Source organism: Rhinopithecus roxellana, chromosome 21, assembly GCF_007565055.1.
Source record: "Rhinopithecus roxellana isolate Shanxi Qingling chromosome 21, ASM756505v1, whole genome shotgun sequence".
NCBI classification, from domain to species: domain Eukaryota; kingdom Metazoa; phylum Chordata; class Mammalia; order Primates; family Cercopithecidae; genus Rhinopithecus; species Rhinopithecus roxellana.
The window spans coordinates 11,790,462-11,811,090 of NC_044569.1; the positions used below are offsets into that span (position 1 = coordinate 11,790,462).

At 40.2% G+C, this 20,629-nt stretch overlaps 1 long non-coding RNA gene across 1 annotated transcript in view; it reads right to left on the bottom strand.

The window, feature by feature from the left end:
- The window catches only part of LOC104670217, a 73,512-nt gene extending 53,176 nt beyond the window's left edge, over positions 1-20,336 (bottom strand). The window contains exons 1-2 of the long non-coding RNA XR_004055623.1: positions 20,148-20,336; positions 17,926-18,014 (exon numbers count right to left, since the gene is read on the bottom strand). This is a non-coding gene — a long non-coding RNA (uncharacterized LOC104670217). The remainder of the gene's footprint in view (positions 1-17,925; positions 18,015-20,147) is intronic.
- Between the last annotated feature and the right edge of the window lie 293 nt (positions 20,337-20,629).

The following is a 20,629-nucleotide window of genomic DNA, read 5'->3' on the forward strand; positions in this document are numbered from 1 at the left end:
GTTTTTCACTATTTCTGCCTTCATGTTCCAGTGGTTGTTTTTGTCCACAGCTAAAAGCTTTTCCTGAAGCTAATCAAGCTCCTAACTGGCTGCCTTACTTAAGGTCTTTGTTGCCTTTTCCAGGAAGTTAGAGTGATACTAGAGAAGGAGGAAAAATATCTAAGCCAAAATGTTTTTCCTGCTTGCTATGTAAGGGAGAATTTCTAAACTGCGGGATTAAAGAGTTTTCACTAGACGCAGCTCACTCAGTGGGCCTCCGGTTGACCAGTCCGTGCTGGCTACATTTTTAGCCTTAAATTTTGGAAAAGAAAATGAAATTGAAGTCTCTTGTGATCAAAACGATCTACAATTACTGAAAAAATATTACAGCAATGAACAAAAAAAGGTGCCCCCTGTTAGAGTCAATGACAGTCTTTGTGAATTACACTTCATAGCTAAAGTCTATTTTAATTTAATGGCATTTGAAGCTCTTTATTCACTTCTTCTGTGTGGTGGAAAAATCCCCAGTTTACGTAGCTAGGGTGTTTTCAGTGGTCATGCAATGGGAAGGAAGGAGTATTATGACCCTCCCGTGGGTAGATGTGGGAGCTTTGGTCATAGCAATGACAGATGCATCGCCTGACTCTGCCATTATTAGGTTGAAGTTTCTCCAGGCACAAATAGAATTCTTATTGTCATCAGATGCAAATGCACACAAAGCCATCGACAAAGAAATCTGGGGAGCTCTATCTTGGTGATATGAAGATTTAATAAAAATACAAAGAAATTATTTGGAAAGCAAAAAGTATATGCTAATAAAACTGTCTCTGAACTTTACATGAATTTTGAAGCAAATACAGAAATCTATTCCAATTACTGTCACTTTCGTGGACCAGTAATTTTAAAATAAAATGATCCTTTCCTTTGTAGCATTTGAGATCCACACATCAAATCTCTAACTTCTGTTTCTGATTTTTTGCCCACTCGCTAGCCTTCAACAGTGCAGTGACCTGTTGGCATTGACAGTTGCCCATGTTCAGTCTCAAGGCAAGTGATTCTTTCCAGGTGCATTTTTTTGTTTGTTTGTTTATTTGTAGTCAATTTCATGATCAACTTTGGCCTTAATTATACACTTTCTAAAATCACTGAGAAAGAGTTATGACTCCCTTTTCCTGATGTAGCACACAAATTAGTGAGGCAATAGTCTTGTCTAATTTTATATGTATTTTTTTCTTTCCAGTAATATTGATTGCCCCATTTTTCTCCCTTCTCTCTGTGAAAACTCATGGGAGAGGGGAATGAGGGTGGCTTATTTGTTAAATGAACCCTGCAGCAGATGAAATTCATCTACACTTATTTCCAGAGGCTTTCTCTGCCAGGCTTTAAGTCATTTTTTTAGAAACAAAGACCCCAAGTGCCAATGATGCATTGAAGATAAAATGAGTCCCAAGACCAAGGATAACAACAATTAAAGTGGGAGGCCTGCCACCGGATACTATTATTTATCCTGAAGGTTGGACCTTAATTTCCAGCAGGAGGTTTTTAAAAGTGTTGCAAAATTAGAACAGATTAATTATAACAGTCTATTCTTATAGCCTTTAGCAGCTACACACTAGGCTCACAGTCTAAAACTCATAAACCTACACCTTCCACCACAGCCTGAGACTGTGAATAGTCATGGGTGAATAGATCATCCTCTATAGAATTTGCTTTCTTACATAGGCTGTGGCTTGTCCCTCAAAGGACAAGACTAAAGTTTAAAAGGAATATTTCTGAATACCAAATATTTCTGTTACAGGGATCAGTTGTCTCTTCCTATCTAAGCACAATTCTTATGCGTGGTATGGTAAATGTTAACACCTTTAAGATTTGTACTTTACAATGACAAGAATAATCAATAATGTCATTTCTGGGGAGTTAGCCCATGGCTGAATGCTCTGGCCTGTCACAGAGCAAATACAAGATGCATAGTTAAATTTTAATTTTAATAAACCATGAATAATTTTTCTATATAAGTATAATATTTTGGACATGCTTCTACTAAAAATTTATTCATTGTTTATCTGAAATTCAAATTTAACTAGGTGTCTTGCATTTTACTTGCAAATCTAGCAACTATTGCACTCTTGATCTAACGTCTCAAAACGTGCCATCAACATTCAGAAAATATGTAACCATCCAACATCAATACAAGAGAGTTGTATTCATCCATTTTCATGCTACTGGTAAAGGCCCACCCAAGACTGGGCAATTTGCAAAAGAAAGAGATCTAATGGACTTACACTTCCATGTGGCTGGGGAGGCCTCACAATCATGGTGGAAGGCAAGGAGGAACAAGTCACATCTTACAAGGATGGCAGCAGGCAAAGAGAGAGGGCTTGTGGTGGGAAACTCCCATTTTTAAAACCATCAGATCTCGTGAGACTTATTCACTATCACGAGACCAGCATGAGAAAGACCCACCCCCATGATTCAGTTATCTCTCACTGGGTCCCTCCCACAACACAAGGGAATTATGGGAGCTACAAGATGAGATTTGGCTGGGGACACAGAGCCAAAGCATATCAAGAGTCAAACTTAAATAGTGTTGACATATGGAAGGGGGATAGTCTAGTCCAGTCCCAGATAGCACGTCATTTGAGAAATTTCTGAAAGATCTAGGTCTTGAGCCAATATTATGTTCTCCCTTTGAACAGCTGCAGCAGACACTGAGGATTGATCACCCAAAGCCATTCACAATTGCTTTTATTCTTGCTTTCTTTTATTACAGGAGTTCGGAAGACAAAATGTTTACTTTTCCAGAATGTCAGTAGCAAGAGGTGACTACCTGATCTGGTTCTAGTCGATGAAATGCAAGTTGGAGTCACTGGGTTATACTTCCAGGAAATCTTTTATGAAAAGGCCAGACCCCATTCACTTGTATCCTTTAGAATTTTTGCTCCTTCCCCATTTTTTTCTGCTGGACACGCAATCATGCAAGTCATGAGGACATGACATTCAATCATGAGGCTACAAAACCTGAGAAGAAGGTCTTTGCACTCCAGTAGGGAAGAAAGAAGGAAAGAGGCAGCCCTTCTAGAACTTCTTGTTACTGGAAATACATAAACCTTTTACTTGTTGTTGTGGGTTGAACGGTGGCCCCCAAGAAGGTAAGTCCACATCCTGAACACTGGAGCCTACGAATGTGACCTTATTTTTTAAGGGTTTTTCATGCAGATGTAATAAATTTAGGAATTCAAGATGAGGTCATCCTGAATTATCTAGGTGGGCCCTAAAGGCAATGACAAGTACCCTTATAAGAGACAGAAGAGGAGAAGACACAAGTGATGCAGGACTTTTACTCCTTAGTTCAGCTAAATCTGGGTTCTTGTCTCATAACCAGGAAAAATTAGGCATGTGGACACACTGAAGGGTGAAAAGGGCAGAATCTGTTCAGCAAAAACAAAGCTCTCGCCAACGATAGGGAGTCCCACCAACAGATTTCCACCTCTCTAATTGAATATCAGGGTCACCATACACAAGCTGAAGAGGCCAGGCTCTTCCCTGCACAAGGTGTGGATTCCTGGTGGCTCCACCCCATTCCCTCAGTGCACACGTGGGCATGCTCAGGCAAGCTATAGGTAGTTTCGGAAAGGCAACATTCAGTTGGCTAAAAGGCATTATTCAGAAAGAATCAATTGGGAAAGGGCAGGCAAACTTGGGCAGACATTCTCCCTCTGGATCGCAGGTTTCATCTGGGACCAGCAGTCTGGTCTTTCAGACTTCAGGCTGTTTTAGGCTTGAAGGTGGGGTTTTCACCAGGGACCCTTCCCTATCTGCCTACGCATTTGTCTGCCTCCTGCCTCTATCACAAGGACAATAAAGGCCAAGTAAAGACGAAAAGTAGAGATTGGAGTGATCCAGCCACAAGCCAAGAAACACCTGAAGCCAACAGAAACTGAAAGAGGCAAGGAAGGATTCTCCTTTAGAGCCTTCAGAGGGATCATGGCCCTGCAGACACATTGATTTCACATTTCTGTCCTCTATAACTATAAGAGAATAAATTTCTGTTGTTTTAAGCTCTCAAATTTATGGTAAATTGTTATGGCAGCCCTGGGAAACTAACATACTTGCTTATGACGTTTTTTGTCATGTCTTCTGCTATATGATTCCAAACACAACTTGATACAATTGTCTTTATCATTTTTTCTTTTTTGTCTTTTTCTAAATTCAAATTATGAAAATATATCATGTACTAATAAGTAGAACTGGATGAGTCAAATAAAAAGAAGATACTATATAGTGTAATATTGTTTGTCCTTATGATGAAGGTTGATATATTTTATAATTATATATTTTCCAATTAATTCTCTCCTTCTCTACACCCCACCTACTCCATATAGGTACATGTGTACATAAACTGCTAGACCACCATTAAAAACAGGTACAAATTCTTCAAAATATTTCGTCTTTTATGAACATACACAAAAATAATGATATTTATAAAAATGTAAAACATTCCATTTAAAAATCACATTAAAAGAAATCCTGCCTTTAAAATGTAAATATCATCATTAGAATTTTTTTTTTTTTTTTTGAGACAGATTCTTACTCTGTCACCCAGGATGGAGTGCAGTGGTACAATCTCAGCTCATTGCAGCCTCTACCTACTGGGTTCAAGTGATTCCTGTGCTACAGCCTCCCGAGTAGCTGGAATTACAGGCATGCGCCACCATGCCCTGCCAGTTTTGTATTTTTAATAGAGGCAGAGTTTTACCATGTTGCCCAGACTGGTCTCGAACTCCTGAGCTCAAGTGATCCACTCACCTCAGCCTCCCATAGTGCTGGGATTACAGGCATGAGCCACGGTACCCAGCCTAGAAAATAATTTTTAGTCTCATCAAATTTTCAGCAGTGTAGGTACTTCTAATGAACTTTGATTGCTATAAGCGGCACCTATGTTAGTATTACATTAAGAGGCGAAAGGAATGATAACTTCAAAATTTCAAGTTGAATTTTGTTTTGCTTGTTTTAGAGAATTCTAGAAACTAATATTACTAAAAATAAGAAGACCATTGGAAGCCTGGGTGCAGTGGTTCACACCTGTAATCCTAGTGCTTTGGGAGGCCAAGGTGGGAGGATTGCTTAAGGCCAGGAATTTGAGACCAGCCTGGGCAACATAGTAAGATCCCATCTCTAAAAAAAAACCTAAATAAAAACAATTACCTGGGCATGATGGCATGGACCTGTAGTCCTAGCTAATCTGGAGGCTGAGGCAGGAGGTTCTCTTGAGCTCAGGAATTCAAGGTTACAGTGAGCAATGATCATGCCACTACTCCAGCTTTGGTGACAGGATCAGATTCTGTCTCAAAAAAAAAAAAAAAAAGTATTGCAACATAGAGTGCTTTAGAAGCTAAGGACAGCTAGTCTTCAAGAGACTCATCTCACATTCAATGACACCCATAGGCTTAATGTAAAGGAATGGAGAAAGATCTGTCAAGCAACAGAAAACAAAAAAGAGCAGGGCTGCTATTTTTACTTCAGACAAAACAGACTTTAAACCAACAACATTCAATAAGAACAAACAAGGACATTACATACTGATAGAGGGTTCCACAGGGAGACTTAACTATCCTAAATCTATGTGTGCTTAACACTGGAGTACTCACATTCACAAAACAAGTTCTTAGAGACCTATGAAAAGACTTCTATAACCACACAATAATAATGGGAGATTTCAACACCCCACTGACAGTGTTAGATCATGGAGGCAGAAAACTAACAAAGATGTTTGAAACCTAAACTCGACACTTGACCAAAGAGACCTAATATACATCTACAGAGTATTCCACCCAACAACGTAATATACATTTTTCTCATCTGCACATGGCATATACTCTAAGATTGGCCTCATGCTCAGCCATAAAGTTATTCTCAACAAATTCAAACAAACCAGAATTGTACCAACCACACTCTCAGACCATAGCACAATAAAAATAGAAATCAATACCAAGAAGATCTCTAAAAACTATACAATTTCATGGAAATTAAGCAATTTGTCCCTGAATGACTTCTGGATAAATAATAACATTGAAGCAGAATTTTAAAAATCATTTGAAATGAATGAAAAATTAAAAAAATAACTACAGCATACCAGAATCTCTGGGACACAGTTAAATCAGCATTAGAGGAAAGTTTATAGTGCTAAATACCTACATCAAGAAGTTAAAGTTCTCAAATTAACAACCTAACATCACATCTAGAGAAGCTAAAACATCCAAGACCAAACCAACCCCAAAGTTAGCAGAAGAAAAGAAATAACCAAAATCAGAGCTGAACTGAATGCAACTGAGACATAAAAATTCGTACAAAAGATCAATGAAACCAAAGGTTGGTTTTTTAGAAGAATAAATAATATTGATAGACTGCTAGCTTGATTAACAGAGAAAAAAAGAGAGAAAATCCAAATGGACTGAATCAGAAATGACAAAGGTGACATTATCCCCGACTCCACAGAAGTACAAAAAATGCTCAGAGACTATTATGAACACCTCTATGCACACAAACTAGAAAACCTACAAGAAATTGATAAATTCCTGGAAACATAAAACCTCTCAAGATTGAACCAGGAATAAGTTGAAATCCTGAACAGACCAATACTGAGCTCTGAAATGGAATCAGTAATAAAAAGCCTTCCAACCAGAAAGAGCCCTGGACCAGACGGATTCACAGCCAAATTCTATCAGAAAGGAGCTAGTACTACCAAAAAGGAGCTAGTACCAATCCTACTAAAATTATTCCAAAAAAGCAAGGAGGAAGGACTTTTCCCTAACTCATTCTATGAGACCAGCATCATTCTGATACCAAAACCTGGCAGAGACATCATGAATAAAGAAAACTTCAGGCCAATATCTCTGATGAACATAGATGCCAAAATCCTCTCCTGAATGCAGCAACACATTAAAAAGCTAATCTACCATGATCAAGTAGGTTTTATTCCTGAGATGCAATGTTGATTAAATATATGCACATCAATAACTTAATAAATGGAAAAGACTTTCGATTAAAAGGCAACATCTCTTCAGGTTAAAAACCCTAGTTCAAAACCCTACTTTGTTAGAAACAAGCTAGGCATTGAAGGAATACACCTCAAAATAATAAAGCCATCTATGACAAACCAATAGCCAACATCACACTGAATGGGCAAAAGCTGGAAGCGTTCCCCCTGAGAACTGGAACAAGACAAGGTTGCCCACTCTCACCACTCCTATTCAACATAGTACTAGAAGTCCTAGCCAGAGCAATCAGGCAAGAGAAAGAAATAAAAGCAATCTAAATAGGAAGAGAGAAAGTCAAATTATCTCCCTTCACAGAGGATATGATTCTATACCTAAGACAACTAGGGATAGTTTCAAGAAATGGACATAAGTGTCTGTGTGTGTTGGGGGGAGTATTGCTAATTAACCTAGACTAGAGGGTCTTAATCTTGACTACACATGAGAATCAGCTGGGCAGCTTTACAAGCTATGCAGGCCCCACCCAGAAAGATCCTGATTCTATCATTCTGGAGTGGGCACCTGTCAGGGGTATTTGTAAAAGCTTCCAGGCAATTCTCATGCACAGCCAGGTCTAAGACTCACTGATCCAGATTGATGGTGTGGGAGAGTCCCCAGGCCTCGCTTTGAGGAAGGAATACTCACAAGTACAGGGTCATGATAACAGCCCTGCCATTATTAAGCTTCCAGTCAGGAGTCATGAGCTGTTTCAGTGTTTTTATGATTTATTTGCTCCTCACAACAGTCATACCAGGTAGATACTGTCTTTATTTTACATATGAGAAAAGTGAGAACCGGGAATTGTAATAATGTGTTCAAAGTCACACTGCTAAAAGCAGTCAAGGCAGATTTGAATAAAGCTTCACCTTCATCTGAAGGCCGTGCCTTCTCCATTATGTTTCCTTGTATGCCCACTATTGCTGGTATTGATGTAAAATTTTAATTTGGGGATCACTGCTGACCCTATGAAATGTGTGGAGCTGGCTGCACGCTGTAACAAATAAAAGAAATAAAATTCTCATTCCAACTGCAATTTTCATCTTCAAAAGTCAAACTGGCTGATACTTATAAAGGTCTGTGAAGGCTTTGGAATGGGTGTGCTTGGCTAGGCTGAACTGAAGTCCCAGTTATTCAGTCAAGTACTTTGCCTTTGAAAGGCATTCTCCTGAATGGGGCAATCAAGCTTTGCCTGTAAAATAGTGACCAGTGCAGACTGGTGTTTCCCCCTCCAGAGGTCTGGTGTCCACATGATGGTGGTTTTGACTTTATGTGCCCTTGTTCACTATCCAGTTCTCTGCAGTAACTGGAAAGTTGTCACTTGGCCACAATAAACTAAGATAACAGTCATATTCATCCAGAATCCCTCCTATTCCTGCTTCCCTTCTTGCATTCCCAGCTGCAAGGCTTGACCTTCTCCCAGGTCATAGGCCTGTAGGTGTAGGTAACAATTAGATTAGTGTCTCCCAAATTAACTTAGCTGATGATAGGTTGGTGCTTATGGAGCTTAATGAGTGCATTTGATGCCGACTTTGATCCATTTATTTTACTCGACCCAGTATCCGTAGGCTGAACTTCTTACTCCAGGTCATGTCAGAAATCTGTGGGTTTTGTCCCAAGTGCAACTGGGCAAGACAGGTCGTTGTAGACACATCCCTCCTTGGAAAATTAATTCAAGGTGTTCAACCAAGGGTGGCCCAGTGGCATTACCTCAAGCCCTCCTTAAACACAAGAAGGAAATCCAATCTGCAATCTGGAAGTCCAAGCCTAGGAGCCCTTCCCATATTTGCGTTCTCCCAGGAAGTAAAACTTTTTGGTGCTTATTTGTGTACCTGGTTTTCTGTTCTGAAGCAATGTCATCTTGATGTCTCAACCTCAGGAGGAATGAAATCAAAGATGATAGTGTTGGCCAGGCGTGGCGGCGCATGCCTGTAATCCCAGCACTTTGGGAGGCCGAGGTGGGCAGATCACCTGAGGATGGAAGCTCAAGACCAGCCTGTCCAACATGGTGAAACCCTGTTTCTACTAAAAATGCAAAAATTAGCCAGGCATGGTGGTGGGCTCCTATAATCCCAGCTGCTTGGGAGGCTGAGGCAGGGAGAATTGCTTGAACCCAGAAGGCAGAGATGGCAGTGAGCCAAGATCGTACCACTGCACTCCAGCCTGAGCAACAGAGTGAGACTCTGTCTCAAAATAAATACATAAATAAATTACAGTGTTGATGTAAATTTGAATAACCCAGTTTACTCAAGTTCAACATCTTTGCATTTCCAAATTCAATTCCATTTCAATAATAATGTTTTATTTCTTGTCTAAGATAAGAATTCATGCACATTGCTGTTATCACTAGCCACCTTACTAGATGGTTTGGGGTGAAGCAAAAATGTAGCAAAAGCGTATTAGCATCCTAAAAACACCTTCTTTAAAGTTAATACTAATTTTTATAATATATATTCACATCACAGCCCATTTGAGATGTGTCAATATTCTTTTCTCTATATAGATTCGGGTGAGAGGGAATAAAGAAAACCTAAACTGAACAAGTTAAGTCAAGTGTTATACTTTCTTGAGGTAAGTAACGCATTCATTCATTCATTCATTTCGTCATGTATTTAGTGAGTATTTGTTGAGTGCTAGGCTTCAATTATGAAATAATTTGGTTGGGGTGCGTGTGCGTGTACATGAGAAGGATATACTTTAAAAATACTTATAATTGTTAACATATCTGTTATTTTATAGTTTTTATGCATGCATTATTCTTTATTGTTTTACCATTAGGAACAATTAATTTAACATTCTCACACATATAAAAATCAAGAAAATCTCATTCCCTTAGGAAAAACGCTTCACCCTACCACTCATCTTGAAACAGCAATTTAGTGTGTTAAAATGCCCAAGATTCATATTAGGGAGGCAAAAGCACACACTAAAGCTGCACAAAACAAACACTATTATCAGGCAGATGAATATTTAATCAATTCTTATTTGTTTTCTTGGTCTTTTAGATGTGGCTAGTGCCTATGTATATGGCCGGCTTTGGACAAATGGAGTCAGTGGAGGCAGCGTTAGCACTTCATCATCTGAAAAGTCCTGTTTGAACAATCCTGCAGCTCCTGAGCTTCAGGCTGTCAGCACAGTCAGGCTGTAAAGGAAACCACGCCTGGCCAACACTATCATCTTTGATTTCATTCCTCCTGAGGTTGAGACATCAAGATGACATTGCTTCAGAATTCTTGAGTTTCCCAAGTGTCTGTAAAGCATCCTGCCCTGACTTTTCTGGGCAAAGGCTTCCTCCATGGTAAGAAAGGCTATCCTAAGGAAGAGGAGGGAACTTAAATTAAGCAGCATAATGGGTCCAGTGCTTTTTTCAAATCTCGAGTTGTGAAATCAGTGTAGTATGGCATGACCAGCATAGAATGCAATAGAAGAGACTGATAAAGGATTGAAATCATCAGAACGCCTAGCATGGCATGGCCAAAGGTATTGTTTCGGGAAAACCTTTTCCTTAATATATAATCTCCTTTATCATCTTTTTCTCTCTCTACTGAATCTTCCCATTGTTATAAACATAAACATGCAATCTTTTTCTTGAGATGGAGTCTCACTCTGTCCCCCAGGCTGGAGTGTGGTGGCGCGATCTCGGCTCACTGCAACCCCTGTCTCCCGCATTCAAGTGATTCTCCTGCCTCAGCCTCCCAGGTAGCCGGGACTGCAGGTGTGTGCCACCACACCCGGCTAGTTTTTGCATGTTTAGTAGAGACAGGGTTTCGCCATATTGGCCAGGCTGGTGTCAAACTCCTGACAGGTGATCCATCTGCCTCAGCCTCCCAAAGTGCTGGGATTAGAGGCATGAACCACCACACCTGGCCAGCAATCATTTCATTTTAAAACAAAACAAAACCTTTCCTGATCCCAATAATTCCTCTAGTTACTGCTTCAGTTCTTTCCTTCCTTTTGAAGCAAATTCCCTGAAAGTGGTACAACACTTTCTCATTTCTCTCCTTCCATTCTGTCTTAACTGTCTTTCCCTTAGGATTTCAAGCCCCATTATTCCAACAAAATTGCTATTGTCAAAGTCAACAATGATGTCTACATTTCCAAATTCAATGGTGAATTCTCAGGCCTCAACTTGCTTGGCTGATCAGCAGTACTGAGTATGGTGGTTCACTCTGTCCTCTTTGAAGCACCTCCTCTCATCCCTTCCATTGTTCCCATGATGGTCCAAGTTGCCTTCTGTTGCCACTATATTATAGGACTAGGCTCCTAACTGGTCTCCCTACTTGCATCCTCACCCACTACCTTCATTGCCTTCTATATTATATTCTCAACATAATGGTTAATACATCTCATTCCTTTGATTAAAACCCTCTACTAAGGCCGGGTGTGGTGGCTCATGCCTGTAATCCCAGTACTTTGGGAGGCTGAGGCAGGCAGATCACGAGGTCAGGAGTTCAAGACCAGCCTGACCAGCATGGTGAAACCCCGTCTCTACTAAAAATACAAAAAAATTAGCCAGCGTGGTGGCTCAGGCCTGTAATCCCAGCTACTCAGGAGGTTGAGGCAGGAGAATCGCTTGACCCCGGGAGGCGGAGGTTGCAGTGAGCCAAGATCGCACCACTGCATTCCAGTCTGGGCGACAGAGTGAGACTCCATCTCAAAATAAATAAATAAAACCCTCTACTAACTCCCATTCAGAGTTAAAGCCAGTATCTTTGCAGTAGCCTACGAGGTCCTATATAATCTGCTCCCGACTCTGACATCACTGCCCACTGCTCTCATTCTATGCTACCATCTCTGGCCACACTAACTTTCTCCCTGTTCCTCAAACCCACCAGGCATGCTCCCCTTGCAGAAGCTCTGCATTTTCTTTTTTTTTTTTTTTTTTTTTTTGAGGCGGAGTCTCGCTCTGTTGCCCAGACTGGAGTGCAGTGGCGCAATCTCGGCTCACTGCAAGCTCCGCCTCCCGGGTTCACGCCATTCTCCTGCCTCAGCCTCCCAAGTAGCTGGGACTACAGGTGCCCGCCACCTTGCCCGGCTAGTTTTTTGTATTTTTAGTAGAGACGGGGTTTCACCATGTTAGCCAGGATGGTCTCGATCTCCTGACCTCGTGATCCGCCCGTCTCGGCCTCCCAAAGTGCTGGGATTACAGGCTTGAGCCACCGCGCCCGGCCGAAGCTCTGCATTTTCTACTCCCATGCCTGGAAGCCTCTCCCCTAAACAGGTGCCTGGCTCACTCCTTAATTTCTACCAGGTCTTAACTCAAGAAATGGGGAAAGGATTCCCTATTTAATAAATGGTGTTGGGAAAACTGGCTAGCCATATGCAGAAAACTGAAACTGGATCCCTTCCTTACACCTTATACAAAAATGAACTCAAGATGGATTAAAGACTTAAACGTAAGACCTAAAGCCATAAAAATCCTAGAAGAAAACCAAGGCAATACCTTTCAGGACATAGGCATGGGTAAAGACTTAATGTCCAAAACACCAAAAGCCAGAATTGACAAATGGGATCTAATTAAACTAAAGAGCTTCTGCACAGCAAAAGAAACTATCATCAGAGCGAACAAGCAACCTACAGAATGGGAGAAAATCTTTGCAATCTATCCATCTGACAAAGGGCTAATATTCAGAAACTACAAATAACTTAAACAAATTTACAAGATAAAAACAAACAACCCAATCAAAAAGTGGGCAAAGAATATGAACAGACACTTCTCAAAAGAAGACATTTATGCAGCCAACAAACATGAAAAAATGTTCATCACCACTGGATATTAGATAAATGCAAATCAAAACCATAATGAGATACCATCTTAACGTCAGTTAGAATGGCGATCATTAAAAAGTCAGGAAGCAACAGATGCTGGAGAGGATGTGGAGAAATTGGAATGCCTTTACACTGTTGGTGGGAGTGTAAATTAGTTTAACCATTGTGGAAGACAGTGTGGCAATTCCTCAAGGATCTAGAACTAGAAATACCATTTGACCCAGCCATCCCATTACTGGGTGTATAACCAAAGCATTATAAATCATTCTACTATAAAGACATATGCACCTGTATGTTTATTGAGGCACTATTCACAATAGCAAAGACTTAGAACCAACCCAAATGCCCATCAGTGATAGACTGGATAAAGAAAACGTGGCACATATACACCATAGAATACCATGCGGCCATAAAAAAGGGATGAATTCATGTCCTTTGCAGGGACATGGATGAAGCTGGAAACCATCATTTTCAGCAAACTAACAGCAGGAACAGAAAACCAAACACCGCATGTTCTTGCTGATAAGTGGGAGTTGAACAATGAGAGCACATGGATACAGGGAGGGGATCATCACATACAGGGGCCTGTCAGGGGTTGAGGGGCTGGGGGAGGGATAGCAATAGGAGAAATACCTAATGTAGGTGATGGATTGATGGGTGCATCAAACCACCATGGCACGTGTATACCTATGGAACAAAACTGAACTTTTTGCACATGTACCCCAGAACTTAAAGTATAATAAAAAACAGAAAAGAAAAAAAATAAATCCAGGAAAAAATTTTCAACAGTCTTTTCTGATCTCAATGGAACTAGAACTCAAAAGCACAAAGAAAATTAGAAAAACCCTCAAATATGTGGAATTTTAAACATACTCTTAAACAATCAATGGTCCCAAAAAAAGTAACAAGATAAATTAGCAAATACCTTGAGACAAATGAAAACAAAAACACGACACACAAAAACATATGAAATATAGCAAATGCAGTGCTAAGAGGGGCATTTATAACTGTAAACACCTATATCAAAAAATTAAAAGGTCTTAAATCAAACCTAACTTTACACTTCAAGAATCTAGTAAAAGAAGAACAGACTGAAACCAAAGCTAACAGAAAGAAGGAAATAATAAAGATTAAAGCAGAGGTAAATAAAATTGACAGTAGGAAAACAATTTAAAAATCAATCAAACTAATGTTGTGTTTTTGAAAAGATAAACAAAATTCACAAATCTTTAGCTAAATCGTGAGGGGAAAATGAGAAAACTAAAATCAGAAATAAAATATGGGATATTACAGGGAATGCTACCAACATAAAAAGGAATTACAAGAGAGTATTATGATCAATTGTGTATCAACAAATTGGCTAACCTAGAAGAAATGAGTAAATTTCTAGAAACACAGAACCTACCAAGAGTGAATCAGGAAGAAACATAATCTGAACAAACTAATAACTAGGAAGGTGACTGAATCAGTCATCAAAACCCTCCCAATGAACAAAAGCCTAGGACCAGAATACTTTGCAGAAAACTCCACTAAACATTTAAAATTAGGCTGAGCGTGGTGGTTCACACTTATAATCTCAGCACTTTGGGAGGCTGAGGTGGGGGAGTTACTTGAGCCCAGGAGTTTGAGACCAGTGTGGGCAACGTAGAGAGATTCTATCTCTACAAGAAATTAAAAATTAGCTGGGTGTGGTAGCACATGCCTGTGCTCTCAGCTGTGTGGGAGGATCACTTAAACATGGGAGGTTGAGGCTGCAGTGAGCCATGATTGCACCACTGCATTTCAACCTGGGTGGCAGAGTAAGACCTTGTCTCAAAAAGTAAAAAATAAAAATAAAAGAAGAATTAACACCAATTCTCCAGAAACTCTTCTAAAATATTGAAAACCAGGGACCACTTTCAAGCTCATTTTATGAGGCCAGTGTTATCCTTCTATCAAAGTCAGACAAAGACATTACAAGAGAAGAAAACTACAGGCTAATATCTCCGATGAATATTGATGCAAAAATACTCTAAAAAAACTAGTAAATTAAATTCAAGGCACACTCATGAAACACACACACAAACACACACACAATCTCTCTCTCTCTCTCTCTCTCTCTCTCTCTCACACACACACACACACACACACCCCCCAAACTAGGACTAGAAGGAAACAACCTCAACATGATAAAGCCCAAAGTTAACATCATACTTAAGGTACAAAACTGAAAGCATTTCCTCTAAGATTAGTAACAAAGACGCCCACTCGCACCACTCTTCTCCTTCTCCCCCTCCTCCTCCTCCTCTTCCTTCTCCTCCTCCTCCTCCTCCTCCTCTTCCTCCTCTTTCTTCTTTTTTTAAGACAGCATCTCACTCTGTTTTCCAGGCTGGGCTGCAACAGTTCAATCACAGTTCACTGTAATTGAGCTCCTGGGATCAAGTGATCCTTCTGCCTCAGCCTCCCAAATAGCTAGCTGCAGGTGCACATCACTGGGCCCAGCTATTTTTTTTTTAAGGTAGAGATACGGTCATGCCATGTTGCCCAGGCTGGTTTCAAACTCCTGGCTTCAAGTGATCCTCCCTCCTCAGCCTCCCAAAGCTCTGGGATTACAGGAGTGAGCCACCATGTCCAGCCTCCCTTCCCACCATCTGTTCAACATAGTATCAGAAGTCCTAGATATGGCATTAGGCAAGAAAAAGACATTAAAAGCATCCAAATTGAAACAAAAGAAGTAGAATAATCTCTGATGATGTGTTCACAGATGACATGATCTTATATGTAGAAAACTCAAAAGATTTCACAAAAAACCTGTTAAAACTAATAAACAAATTCAGCAAAGTTGCAGAATACAAAAGCAATACACAAAAATCAGATACATTTTTATACACTAACAATGAGCAATCTGAAAAGGAAATTAAGAAAACAATTCAATTTACTATAGCATCAAAAACAATAAAATACTTAGGAATAAGCATCACCAGGGAGATGAAAGACTCATACAGTAAAAACTATAAAACATTGCTAAAGAAGTTAAAGAAAACAAAAATAAATGGAACAGTGTCTCATTCTCATGGACTGGAAGATTAACATTAGTTGTTAATGTAGTCGTGCTATTCAAAATTAGCTATAAATTCAACACAATCCCTATCAAAATCTCCATGGCACTTTTGGCAGAAATAGAAATTTTTGTTCCAAAATTTATATGAAATCCCAAGGACCCCCCAAATAGCCAAAAAAAATTCTGGAAAATAAGGAAGTTGGAAGAATCACATTTTCTGTTTCAAAACATATTACAAAGCTATAGTAACAGAAACAGTATGGTACCAGCATAAAGACAGATACACAGACCAATAGAATAGAATAGAGAGCCCACAAAATAAAACTCATGGATATGGTCAAATGATCCTTGATGAGAGTGTCAAGACAACTCAATGGAAAAAAGCAGTCTCTTCAACAAATGATATTGGGAAAACTATTGCAAAAGAATGAAGTTTGACCCTTATTTTATACCATACAAAGATTAACAAAGTGCATTAAAGACATATATAAGACCCCAAACTATGAAACTCCTAGAAGAAAATATAGGGGGAAAGCTTTTCTGCATTTTATTTGGCAATATTTTTTGGATATGACGCCAAAAACACAGGCAACAAAAGCAAAAATAGACACACGGAACTATATCAAACTTAAACGTTTGTATATCAAAGGATACAATCAACAGAGTGAAAGGCAACCTACAATTCTTTGCAAATCATAGAAAATATTTGCAAATCATACATTTGATGGGTAGTTAATAGGCAGTATATATAAAGAATTCCTACAATTAAAAAAAAAACACAATTCAAAAAACAGGCAAAGGACTTGAATAGTCATTTCTCCAAAGATGACATACAAATAGCTGACAAGCATATGGAAACATATGCAACATCATTAATCATCAGAGAAATTTTAATCCAAACCACAATGAGATATCACCTCACATCCATTAACATGGCTATTCTAAAACACAGAAAGTCAGTGTTTGTGAGGATATGGAAAAATTGTAACCCTTGTGCATTGTTGGTGGGATTGTAAAATGGTGCAAATGCCATAGAAAACAGTATGGAAAATCCTCCAAAACTGAAAATAGAAATATCATATGATCCAGAAATCCCACTTTCAAGTATATATCCAAACAATTGAAGAGAGTGCTCAAAGAGATATTAGCATTCCTGTGATCATTGCGGCATTATTCACAACAGCCCAGAGGTGAAAACACCTAAATGTTTGTTGACAGATAAATGGACAGTCAAACTGTGGTCTCTACATATGATGGAGTATTATTCAGTCATCAGAAGGAAGGAAGTTCTGACACATGTTACAGCATGGACATGCTACAGCATGGATGAACCTTGTAGACATTATGCCAAGCAAAATAAGCCAGTCACAAAAAGACAAATGTGGTATGATTATACTTATATGAGGTATGTTCCTGGTAGCGTCAAATTCATGGGAAGTAAAATGGTACCGTGCCAGGTACTGAGGGATGGGGAATGGTGAGCTGTTGTTTAGTAGGTACAGAGTTTCAGTTTTGCATGAAGAAAAGGTTCTGAAGGACTGTTTTACAACAATGTAAATACACTTAACACTACTAGACTATCCACTTAAAAACAGTTAAGATGGTAAATTTAATGTTGTGTATATTTTACCACAATAAAAAAAATACAAAAGCCACTCTGTATCTTTAAGAATTAGTTGGTTGTGGTGGCACACCCCTGTAATCTCAGTTACTGAGGTGGGAGGATCCCTTGAGCCCAGAAGTTCAAGGCCAGACTAAGCGACAGAGTTAAGACTCTGTCTAAAAATAATTAATATATTTTAAAAAGCATATATATATATTTATATATATTAATATATATATTAAAAATATTTTTTAAAATAGGGGCAGATGTTTTCTGAAACAGCTATGTGCCCAACGTTTCTTTATCAGCTACTAGTTGACTTTCCACTGACTTTCTTAGTTTCTCATCTTTTGGGGTTACCGAGGAATCTATTATCAACTGCTACAATCCAGTACTCTTTAGCTACTTCATATTTTTGTGTCAATTTCTGGGAGAATATGATAAGGCATAATGCTAATTTCTGGATGTCTTTCGTGCACAAAGAAAAGAAAAGTAGATGTCACCTTGGAGGGATTGCAAGTAGTACCAGGGTCCACCTCGCTTCAAGTGACTGTTTCCACAGGGCCTCAGGGGACCTGGGAGCTGCCAGAGTCTGGAGGAGCATAATGAGCGTTTCAGGAACAACCTTCCAGGTCTCAAAGGTGGCTGGCTGCCTGCAGCCAGATGTCATTTTTCTCTGCACTAACCATCTCTATAAAGCCAACTGCTGCTGACGGCTGCTTTAGGGAAGCTAGCACAAACACCAAGCCCCTTGCCAGACAAGTAAAACGGATCCCTTTATTTCTGCTGATCAGCCATAGATTCTTTCCTGGAGTGAGGAGGCTGGGGTACCTGGTGAAAACTGCTATTTAATTCGCTTTTTCTCCCCTGGGGAAGGATAGCTTAGCCAAAAAGGCTAAATTCTGAGAAGATTAAATTAGTTTGCAGAAAAGGCAGTTTATTTCTGGGTAATTTGTTCAGACACCCGTGTGTGCCACTTGGATTACTTTCCCCAATTATGCAGGGTAGTCTACAGGTCTTTAGGGGATTGGGTTTTAATACCCTCACTTTCCTGATGATAGCATCCTAGGGTTTATGTGCCCCTCCAAAGGAAATGCTGCTTTAGCAGATTTGGGGATGAACTCATGCTGGTTGGAAAGTTTCAAGTGTTGAGGAAACTCTTCCATATTGTGAAGACATATATAACACTCCCTGTTTAGGATCAGATCACCACAGGCTTGCATGGCTGTTTGCTACTTTCAGACAATGCTTACAAAATATTTCCTTTCTCTAATTCTTTATCCCTATATTAATCGTATACCCCTCTTCACATTCAACTGCACTAAAAACAGACAAAAACAAAACATACAGTTGATTTCCCAGTTCCTGCCACTGCCCATCAGCTGTCCTATAATTTCTCAAATGCACGACTTGTTGTATTTCAGTTAGGATATATTAAAATCCAGAAACTAAGGTACAAGTTGTGTTCTTATTCTACAGAGAAGGGCACGCACTCCATCCCTGAGAGGTGGAGGTCCCTTCGATTTTCTTGACCCATACAGTCTCCCCTCCCCTGCAGACAGGGCCAGAACTGACTCCCCGCCCCTCCACTGGCCGTACACATATATACACACATATGTACATATATATGTATAATATACACACACTATGTATATACATATATATACACATGTGTGTTTACATATGTGTGTGTGTGTATATATATTTACTTATTTATTTCCAAATATCCCTAGTACACTCCTGTGATTAACAGGCTGCTGCTCAGGGAGTAGAGTTCAGGGTAAGAGTTGGGTCTGGGTTTTAATCGGGAGCAAAATAAAGACTGGGTTTTACGGAAGGCGGAGCTTGCAGTGAGCTGAGATCTGCCCACTGCACTCCAGCCTGGGGGACAGAGAGAGACTCCGTCTCAAAAAAAAAAAAAAAAAAAGACTGGGTTTTAAATTTCAGGACAGAGCAAAGAGGAGAGTTTCAGGAGTGAGAGGTTGAGAGGTGTATCTAGGAGTTAGGTAAGTGTGGAGTGATAGGAGGGGAAGGGTGGAAGTTGCAAGACCTAGAAGGAATATGAAATCTGGGCCCATAGTGTGCTTAGGCTGGTCCTCAAGCTAGGATGACGAGCTACAAGGTTCTTTTTCCCACCACTTTGCCCTTTTCCCACTCATCCCCCAGGTTCCCTCCACTTTACTCCCAGCAAAGGACGAGGGTGTTTACATCGAGAGAGTTGATCAAAACAACACACATCCCTCTGTAGACTGCTGTGGACATACACTGCTGGAGGCTGTAGGTCAGAGGATGCAAACCCAGTTGCCTGTAGTCCAGGTGAGAAGCCTTGGTAAGGGAGTTACTGGGCTTCCACCCGCTGTGGGAGGTGGAGAAGCATGGCCAGCTGGAGCTGGTATGCCCTGCCTGATGTCATTCAATGAAGATAATTCTGTGTTATCAAAATATGTTTCCTAACTGCCCATCTTAAGACCCTGTTGGTCTTCATAGCTCATTCCAAACAACCAGCAAGCAGCAGCGACCCTGAGAATGGTTCTCCTTCCCATGAACGGAAATTCCTGTGCAACCTCACAAGCTGCATGCTGTCATCAATGTGCAGGCACCCAGAACACTGCTCAGCACACCGTGGGTTCTCATTGGGGGTTCAGATGAGACCTGAATGTCACCACCAAAGAGCATTTCTGCGTGCTCCAGTTATAAACCCCAGAAACATGTGAGCATAACTTACCCCGAACTTCGGTGTGAGAAACATGAATCTGTATTCATCCAAGGATACTTAGATCCCGCTGTGGCACCGGGTTTCCCAAGACCCCAAAGAAGGGAGGCGCTGGCACCATGTCTGTACGTCAGTGTGTGATGTCCACAATTACTGCAGGATGAGAGGGCACTGCTCATCCCCAGGACCCAGAGAGCTTTGAAATACTCATCCCAGTAGCTGTTAGACCAGTCTGAAGTGAGTCCCAGTATTATCCGAGTTGCCCATAGAAGGAAAGGGAAGAACCAAAGAAGCAAAGTCTTCTCAGCTTATATACAATTTAACTCATTCATTCATGCATTCATCAACTTGGTTTGAACTCCTAAGTCCGCGGTGTGGTCTAGCTGTGGGGTTCTGTAGTAAACACAAAACACATAAAGGGAAGAGGAGAGCCCGCAGGAAGCAGTCTCTTCAACTGGCCAACGACTTGCATCTTATGCACAGCAGTCATATGC